Source organism: Salvelinus sp. IW2-2015, unplaced genomic scaffold (genome assembly GCF_002910315.2).
Source record: "Salvelinus sp. IW2-2015 unplaced genomic scaffold, ASM291031v2 Un_scaffold3235, whole genome shotgun sequence".
Lineage (NCBI taxonomy): Eukaryota > Metazoa > Chordata > Actinopteri > Salmoniformes > Salmonidae > Salvelinus > Salvelinus sp. IW2-2015.
This window is the reverse complement of record NW_019944522.1, coordinates 91,273-101,296: the sequence shown is the minus strand read 5'-3', so window position 1 is coordinate 101,296 and position 10,024 is coordinate 91,273. Positions and strand designations below refer to the sequence as shown.

The window sequence follows — 10,024 nt, the reverse complement described above, 5'->3', positions numbered from 1 at the left end:
TGTGGTTACAGTAGGCTAACATATGTCAATGGTTTTAGGAACAGCAGTAACATCAGGCAGGATTTAGGCTACCAACTGCCTAGGGTGCAATTATCACATTCCCGCACTGACTGACTGTGTGGAGGCTCATTGATTTAATGTTACGTTAGCCTACATGATACACCAGTAAAGTAATACAATATATAGCTGTRGGCTATATTAGCCACAACTTACCGTTCATTGTGCAGCTTCAAATGTCGAACAAAGTTGGAAATTGTTGCGCCTCCGTCTGTAATTTTCTTCCCGCATGTTTTGCAAGTTGAAATCCGTTTTTTGTTGATACAGCGTTGTCTTTATATCCAAAAATAATAATTTGGGGTATCATCTTTCCAAGGGCTCCGTCTGAATTCACCCGCCGACGTTCCTCTGCACTGCCACACACAACTGTTTCTCAGCTGGCACAATTTGATTGGCTGCTGTCCGGTTCAAACTGGAATCCATTAAATGAAGAGTTGATGCGCTGCACACTTTTTTAATAGCATCATTTTTTATATTTGGGCTTGGGGAGGGTATCAAGTCAGGTCGAGGAGGGTATCAAGTCAGGTTGGGGAGGGTATCAAGTCAGGTCGAGGAGGGTATCAAGTCAGGTTGGGGAGGGTATCAAGTCAGGTCAAGTCAATGGCTCAAGTCCAAGTTAAGTCACGAGTCATTGGTGTTAAAGTCAAAGTCGAGTTGCAAGTCATCATATTTGTGACTCGAGTCTGACTCGAGTCCATGGGCACTCTCTGCCCGTTACTATGAAACTCTATGGTACAGACACCCTATCACACTCACTGTGAACTCTATGGTGTGTACAATTCAAAGTCTATGGTACGGACACTTTATTGCTCTTAACCTTGAACTCTACGGTTCAGCCATTCTATTTATTTACTAGACACTATTGAACTCTATTACAGACATTCTATTCATTACATGACACTTTGAACTCTACGTACAGACATATCTATTCATTACATGACACTTTGAACTCTACAGTACAGACATTCTATTCATTACATGACACTTTGAACTCTACAGTAACAGACATTCTATTATTACATGACACTTTGAACTCTACAGTTACAGACATTCTATTTATTACATGACACTTGAACTCTACGTACAGACATTCTATTCATTACATGACACTTTGAACTCTACAGTTCAGACATTCTATTTATTACATGACACTTTTGAACTCTACAGTAAGACATTCTATTATTACATGACACTTTGAACATCTTACGAGTACAGACATTCTATTTATTACATGACACTTTGAACTCTACGTATCAGACATTCTATTATACAAGACACTTCTGAACTCACGGTACAGACTTTCTATTCATTACATGACACTTTGAACTCTACAGTACAGACATTCTATTATTTGATTACATGACACTTTAACTCTACAGTACAGGACATTCTATTCTTACATGACACTTTGAACTCTACAGTACAGACATTCTATTATTACATGACACTTTGAACTCTACAGTTACAGACATTCTCTATTCATTACATGACACTTTGAACTCTACAGTACAGACATTCTATTTATTACATGACACTTTGAACTCTACGGTACAGACATTCTATTACACGTGACCTTTAACTCTATGGTGCTATTAAACATGAGTTGTGAACTCTAATGTATGGTACTGTCACTTGATGAACACTGATCTTTAACTCCTGACCTCTGACCCCTCCTTAGAACGGGAGTGTGAACGTGGACGGGGTGGTCTCCGTGGCGATGCAGTTGTGTGAGGGGTGTCACTACGGAGCGGAGCGGATCGCGTGTGTCTCGTCACGGCTACAGGAGGACTGGAAAGGGCTGACGTCAGTGCTGGAGGAACGCAGCAACACACTGGTCATGTCCACCGACTTCCACCAGGGGGCAGAACAGGTGTGTCTGGGTGCTTCCTCCTCATGGACATCCCTAAGAGCTTTGTGATTATTTTCTGTGAATGAAAAAGGCTCTACAAATGCACTTTATTAACATTAAAGGTAGACTCAGCGATATGACGGAGGTGCTGAAAGTTAACAGCAGTGGGTCGATTTCAGCAACAACTAAGAGTGTTGAAGTGCGAGGCTCAACTTCAACTTATTTGTTCCCTTGGCTACCATGCTGTAGCAGCGMGAAACGAACCCGTGCGGTGTGCAGATACTGTYTGTGACTGTGTGAGAGCGAAGTCTTGCATCTCGCTCATCTCAATCTGAGGTGCTGATGGTGGCAACGTCATRTCACTGAGTCTACCTTTAAAGAGAACTCAGTGTGTAATGAGTTTGACAGAAAATACAACTGTGTTTACAACTTGTTTGTTTTTGTGACTGTTGGCGTGTGTATGACGTGTGTGTGTGTATATATATATATACATGTAACGTGTGTGTGTGAATATATATATACATGTAATGTGTGTGTGTGCATATTTATCTTGGCCAGGTCGCAGTTGTAAATGAGAACTTGTTCTCAACTAGCCTACCTGGTTAAATAAAGGTGAAATAAAAATAAAATAATATATATATAACGTGTGTGTGTTATGTTTCAGTTCCTGGGGCGTGTGGAGGGCTGGTGTGAGGCGTGTGCTGACGACTCGTTGTCGGCGGAGATGGCGGAGCTGGAGGCGTCCATACAACAACACCAGACGCTCTACGAGGAGATAACATCAGTCTACACACAGGTACACACACACACAGGTACACACACAGGTACACACACACACAACACACACACAGGTACACCACACACACACGTACACACCCACACACCAACCTACACACACACACACACACACACACACACACACACACACACACACACACACACACACACACACACCACAGGTACACACACAGGTACTCACACACACAGGTACACACACACACAGACACACACAGGTACACACACACACACACACACCACAACACACACACACACACACAGTACACACACAAGGTACACACAAACAGGTACACACACACACACAGGTACAACACACAGCTACACACACACACACAGGTACACACACACACACAGGTACACACACACACACACACACACACACACACCCACACACACACACACCACACACACACACACACACACACACCACACACACACACACACACACACACACACACACCACAGGTCACACGACACACAGGTCACACAGGTCACAACAACAAGGTACACCACAGGTACACCACACACAGGTACCACACACACAAGGCACACACCAACAGCACACACACAGGTACACACACACACACGGACACACACACAGTAACACACCACACACAACACAACAACACACAAACACACAACAACACACACACACAGGTACACCACACAAGTCACACACACACGACAGTACACACACACACACAGGTACACACACACCAGGTACCACACAGGTACACACACAACAGGTCACACACACACGTACACACCACAGTACACACAGTCACAGCACGCACGCACGCACAACACACACACAAAACAACACACACACAACCACACACACAACACACACACCACACCACACACACACACCACACACGCATTTACATTTTTTGGTCATTTAGCAGACACTCTTATCCAGAGCGACATCCATTAAGATAAGATCAGTGGAGGCTGCTGAGGGGAGGACGGCTAATAGCAATGACCGCAATGTGAGTGAATGGAATGGTATCAAAATTTGGTTTATGATTGGATTCATTTGTTTTGATAGTTTTAGTTGATGGAAATGGTTTATTGGTGTTCATGTACTCTGTGCTTTTTTATTTACTTTGTGCTTGTATTTTCCTGTGTGCTTGTACTATTCTACCTGTGTGACTGTATATGTACCTGTGTCTTGTTTTACTGTGTGCTTGTATATTTTACCTGTGTGCATTCATTTAATTGTGTGTGTTGTCGTGTGTGTGTGTGTGTGTGTGTGTGTGTGTGTGTGTGTGTGTGTGTGTGTGGGTTGTGTGTGTGTGTGTGTGTGTGATGGTGTGTGTGTGTGTGTGTGTGTTGTGTGTGTATGTCTGTGTGTATGTTGTGTGTGTGTGTGTGTGTGTGTGTGGTGTGTGTGTGTGTGTGTGTGTGTTGTGTGTGTGTGTCTGTGTGTGTGTGTGTGTGTGTGTGTGTTGTGTGTGTGTGTGTGTTGTGTGTGTGTTGTGTGTGTTTGCTGTGTGTATGTCTGTGTGTATGTATGTCTGTTTGTGTGTGTGTGTGTGCTTGTGTGTGGGTGTGTGTGTGTGTGTTGTGTGTGTGTGTGTGTGTGTGGTGTGGTGGTGTTGTTGTGTGGTGTGTGGTGTGTGTGTGTGTGTGGTGTGTGTGATGTGTGTGTGTGTCTGTGTGTGTGTGTGTGTGTGTGTGTGTGTGTGTGTGGTGTGTGTGTGTGTGTGTGTGTGTGTCCAACCCGGTGCTGAGAGCGGTAAAAGCCCTATTGGACAGTGCTTCGCGTCGAGGAGCCTGATGAGGCTGGGTTACCAGCTTCAACCACGACTTCACAGCCGCAACGCACGGGCATCATGGAAGTTCTCACGAGGTAGCATGGCAAGGGTCAAGAGCATGTCGAAGGGGCGTGGCAACACCGCAAGTCCGCCTACACCAGCGTCTGCAGCTGTGTGTGTGTTCAGCAGGAGTACGGCAGGGTTACTGAAGCACTTTACACTGTCATGACTTGGGTTGGACACACACACACACACCACACACACACACACCACAACACACATGCAACACACACACACACACACACAGCACACACACACAACACACACACACACACACACACACACACACACACACACACACACACCGAGAGAGAGAAGCTGTGTCATTGTTATTCCGTCTCACTGTAGGTTCTGGGAGGGTGGAGCAGCATGGAGAGGTGTTTCTCAATAAGCACACCGGTGTGGGGAAGAGAGCCTCCACCGAGCGCGAGCACTGCAGAAACGCACGACGACTTTCAAAGGTGGCCAGTACGGTTACATTGACTCATGCTATGGAGCGAGTTCAGGGGTAGGACTGTCCTCAAACCCTCACGCCTGGGGTAGCCTGGTCTCAAAACACTCCACCCTGGTGGTAGCCTGTCTCAAACCATCCACCAGGGGACAGCCTGTCCTCAAACCCTCACACCAGGGGATAGCCTGTCCTCAAAACCCTCGACCCTGGTGGTAGTGCCTACGCGGTGCTGTCCTTCAAACCCCACCCTGGGGTAGTGTCCTCAACCCCTGGGTAGACTGTCCTCAAACCCTCCACCCTGGGGGTAGACTGTCCTCAAACCCTTCCACCCTGGGGGTAGCCTGTCCTCAACACCCGTCCACCCTGGGGGTAGCCTGTCTCAAACCCATCCACCTGGGGTACCTGTCTCAAACCTCCACCCTGGTGGGAGCCTGTTCCTCAACCTCCACCTGGCTGGTAGCCTGTCCTCAAACTCCACCCAGGGACAGCCTGATCTCAAAACCCTCCACCCAGGGGATAGCCTGTCCTCAAACCCTCGACCCTGGTGGTTAGCCTGTCCTCAAACCCCCACACCTGGGGTAGCCTGTCCTCAGAACCCTCCACCCTGGGGGTAGACTGTCTCAACCCTACCCTGGGGGGTGACTGTCCTCAAACCCTCCACCCTGGGGGTAGACTTGTCCTTCAAATCCTCACCTGGGGGTAGCCTGTCCTCAAACCTCCACCCTGGGGGTAGCTGTCTCAACCCTCCACCCTGGTGGTAGACTGTCCTCAAACCCTCGACCCTGATGTAGCCTGTCCTCAAACCCTGCACCAGCGGTTAGCCTGTCCTCAAACCCTCACCCTGGGTGGTAGCCTGTCTTTCAACCCTCCACCTGGTGGTAGCCTGTCCTCAAACCCTCCACCCTGGTGGTAGCCTGTCCTCAAACCCTCCACCCTTGATGGTAGGCTGTCCTCAACCCGCACCAGGGTTAGCCTGTCCTCAAACCTCCACCCTGGGGGTAGCCTGTCTGCCAACCCTGGTGGTGGCCTATCTTCAACCCTCGACCCTGGTGGGTAGCCTGTCCCTCGAACCCTCGACCTGATGGTCAGCCCTGTCCTTCAAACCCTCCACCCTGGGGGTGTGTCCTCACACCCTCAACCCAGGGGATAGCCTGTCCTCAAACCCTTGACCCTGGTGGTAGCCTGTCCTAAACCCTCGACCCTGGTGGTAGCCTGTCCTCAAACCTCGACCTGGTGGTAGCCTGTCCTCAAACCTGTCCCTGGTGGTAGCCTGTCCTCAAACCTCGACCCTGGTGGATGTTGTCCTCAAACCCTCCACCAGGGATGCTGTCTCAAACCCTCAACCCAGGGATAGCGTCCTCAAACCTTCACCCTGGGGTGGCCTGTCCTCAAACCCTCGACCCTGGTGGTAGCCTGTCTCAAACCTCGACCTGGTGGTAGCCTGTCCTCTAAACCCTCGACCCTGGTGGTAGCCTGTCCTCAACCCCCCACCCTGGGGGTAGCTGTACTCAACCCTCGACCCTGGTGGTAGCCTGTCCTCAAACTCGCCCTGGTGGTAGCTGGTCCTCAAACCTCAACCCAGGGGATAGCCTGTCCTCAAACCTCCACCCTGGGGGTGCCTGTCCTCAAACCCTCGACCCTGGTGGTAGCCTGTCCTCAAACCCTCGACCCTGGTGGTAGCCTGTCCTCAAACCCTCGACCCTGTGGTAGCCTGTCCTCAACCCCCACCTGGGAGCCAACCTCGGACCCTGGTGGTAGCTGTCTCAAGCTCGACCTGGTAGCTGTCCTCAAACCCTCGACCCTGGTGGTAGCCTGTCCTCAACCCTCGACCCGGTGGTAGCCTGTCTCAAACCCTACACCCAGGGGATAGCCTGTCCTCAAACCTCAACTAGGGGATGCCTGTCTCAACCCTCCACCCTGGGGTGGCTGTCCTCAACCCTCGACCCTGGGGTAGCCTGTCCTCAAACCCTCGACCCTGGTGGTAGCCTGTCCTCAAACCCTCCACCCAGGGGATAGCCTGTCCTCAAACCCTCGACCCTGGTGGTAGCCTGTCCTCAAACCCTCGACCCCTGGTGGTAGCCTGTCCTCAAACCTCGACCCTGATGGTAGCCTGTCCTCACACCCTCAACCCTGTTACCTGTTGGCTTCCTTTGGAAAGTGTTCCCTCATGCTTCCTCTATCAAGTCCAGCAGGTGATTCCCTGACAAGTTCTGATGGTTCTACATCTCTTTGTATACCCCCTCTCTCTCTCTCTCTCTCTCTCTCCCCCTCTCTCTCTCTCCCCTCCTCTCCTCTCTGTAGAACACCTATACCAATGCTGAGAAGCTGTGGAGGGTGGCAGGCCAGCTGGCCCAGTCAGGGGAGTGTGAGGAGGGGGAGATCTACTCTGCTGCTGGGACCTGAGCTCCGCATGCAGCCTTCATACAGAGAGTAGAGCAGAGGAAGCTACTGCTGGACCTCGCTGTCTCTTTTTACACAACACACCAAAGACGGTAACGTAACACACACGGACATTTCAATATATATACACACACGGACATTTCATATATATACACACACACACACACACACACACACACACACACACACACCACACACACACACACACACACACACACACACAAACACACACACACACACACACACAGCCCGTCAAAAAGTGTGTCTACATGTGTTTTTTTCTGATCTGTTGTGTGTGTTATGCGTGTGATATGTGTGTGTGTGTGTGTGTGGTGTGTGTGTGTGTGTGTGTGGTGTGTGTTGTGTGTGTGTGTTGTTATGAAATGTCCGTGCAGCTGTCAGTGTGGATGGAGGGTCTCCAGAGGCAGATGGCGGGGGAGGTGTGTGTGTGTCCTGACTCAGTGGAGGCTCTACAGGGCTTATCAGCAGCAGCAGCAGCCCACAGCCACACACAGGACGCCTCGCTCTCTGTCATCAGGGAGGAGAGGACCTCATTCTACAGCTCAGGTAAAACACCACACACATTCTGTACTTGCATACACACACCACTTTTAATAGCCCTGTTTCATTGGTCTGCACCTCTTTACTCTGGGTCGATATTTCTCCTTGGTTCTGTTTATTTGGCTCAGAGGTGTGTTTTTGTGTTTGCTTGGTCCCATGTTGTGTGTGTGTGTTGTGTTCGTTCTTGTGTGTGTGCGCGTTCGTCCGTGTAGTTTACCGTGTGTGTGTGTTTATGTATGTCTGTATGCGTATGTGCATACATGTGTGTGTGTTTACCCTGTGTGTGCGCATGATCTGTTGTCGGTTGTGTGTTGTGTATTTTACTCTGTGTTGTGTGTGTGTGTATGTGTACGTGTGTGTGTGTGTGTGTGTGTGTGTGTGTGTGTGTGTGTGTGTGTGTGTGTGTGTGTGTGTGTGTGTGTGTGTGTTGTGTGTGTGGGGGTGTGTGGGTGTGTGTGTGCGCGTTCGTCCGTGTATTTACCGTGTGTGTTTATATGTATGTCTGTGTGCGTATGTGCCAGGCCCCAGGGCAGTTCAGTGGGCCATGTGGAGTCAGTGCTGCAGTCATTGGAGGAGGCCCAGGTCCAGCTGGAGGAGCTGTTCCACCAGAGGAAGATCAGGCTGGACGTCTATCTGCAGCTACGCATACTACAGCAGTGTTCTCTGGAGGTGGGTCTGGGAGAGCGTGTGGAGGGGGGGCTGTGGGGTGTGGGGTGTGTGAGAGAGAGTGTTTGTGTTTGAGCTTTAGCCGGTCTCTGACTCTCACTACTGCCACCTGTAGGTGTCAGGGGAGATGGAGGCGTGGAAGCAGGACCTCCAGAAGCAGGCCCAGGACATCACCACAGAGAAGCTAACGCTAGCACAACCGCGGCTAGTGGAAGCCAACCAGGAGAAGCTAGCATTAGCGCAACCGCGGCTAGTGGATGCTAACCCAGAAGGGCTAACGTTAGCGCAGCAGCGCATACACAGACACATGGAGCGACGGCTAGCCATGAACAACATGACCTATGAGGTCGTACAGCAGGGTCACGACCTTCAGCAATACATCACCGAAGTACAGTCCTCAGGTAAGACAGAGATAGAGACAGAGAGAGGGATGGAGAGAGGGAGAGAGAGAGAGAGAGAGAGAGAGGAAGGTACAGAAGGAGAGAGTGGGGAAAGAGATATTGAGAAAGACAGAGTGGGAGAGGAGAGGGGGAGAGAGAAGACAGAGAGAGGGGGGAGAGTAAGATAGACAGAGAGAGGGAGAGGAGAGGGGGAGAGATATTTTGATTGGTAATGCTTTTCAATGTATTGTGGGATCTAGGGCGTGTAAGCTTGAAAATAATGAATGGGAGTCACTCACCCCKAAAAAACTGTGAGCAATCTAACAGCATTTTTCTGTTTAACCCTGACATATTTCACTGAGAAAATGAGTAATGTTTCAGCCTGTACCATGTCTTCCCCTCTGGGCATTTAGCCAGTTAGCAAAGATGACGTATGACAACAGCTAATGTGATTGGTCAAAGTGCCCCTGTGGAGAGTGCAGTCAGACTGCAGAGTGATACGCCTCGCTCTGTTCATTCAGCCATCCCTCACCTATAACATACCTCCTCCTCCTTGACTTGAACAGACTGGTAGAGAGCGTGAGATACCGTATAGTTGGAATGTTCGGGGCGAGGGACAGAGGGATTCATCGTATGAACAAGTAGGAAGGAGAGGCTGAGAGAGAGGGAGGGAGAGATGGGAGGAATAAGAGAGAAAGGGAGACAAGTTTTGGGAAAGAGAGAAAAGAGGGGAGAGAGAGATGGGAGGAATATGAGAGGGAGTGAGAGAGAAGAGGGGAGAGAGAAGAGGGGAGAGCGAAGAGGGGAGAGAGAGATGGGAGGAATATGAGAGGGAGGGAGAGAGAAGAGGGGAGAGAGAAGAGGGGAGAGAGATTAAAATGAAGAAAAATATGTAAAGGCTGGGATAAGGAGGAAGAGAAAAAGATGGGGTGAATGTGAGGAAGAGGAGAGAGATGGGGTGAATGTGAGGAAGAGGGAAAGATGGGGTGAATGTGAGGAAGAGGAGAGAGATGGGGTGAATGTGAGAAAGAGGAGAGAGATGGGG

General features: G+C 49.8%; 1 pseudogene; it reads left to right on the top strand.

The window, feature by feature from the left end:
- Window positions 1-10,024, top strand: part of LOC112075554 (kalirin-like) — a 44,352-nt pseudogene that overhangs the window by 14,216 nt on the left and 20,112 nt on the right.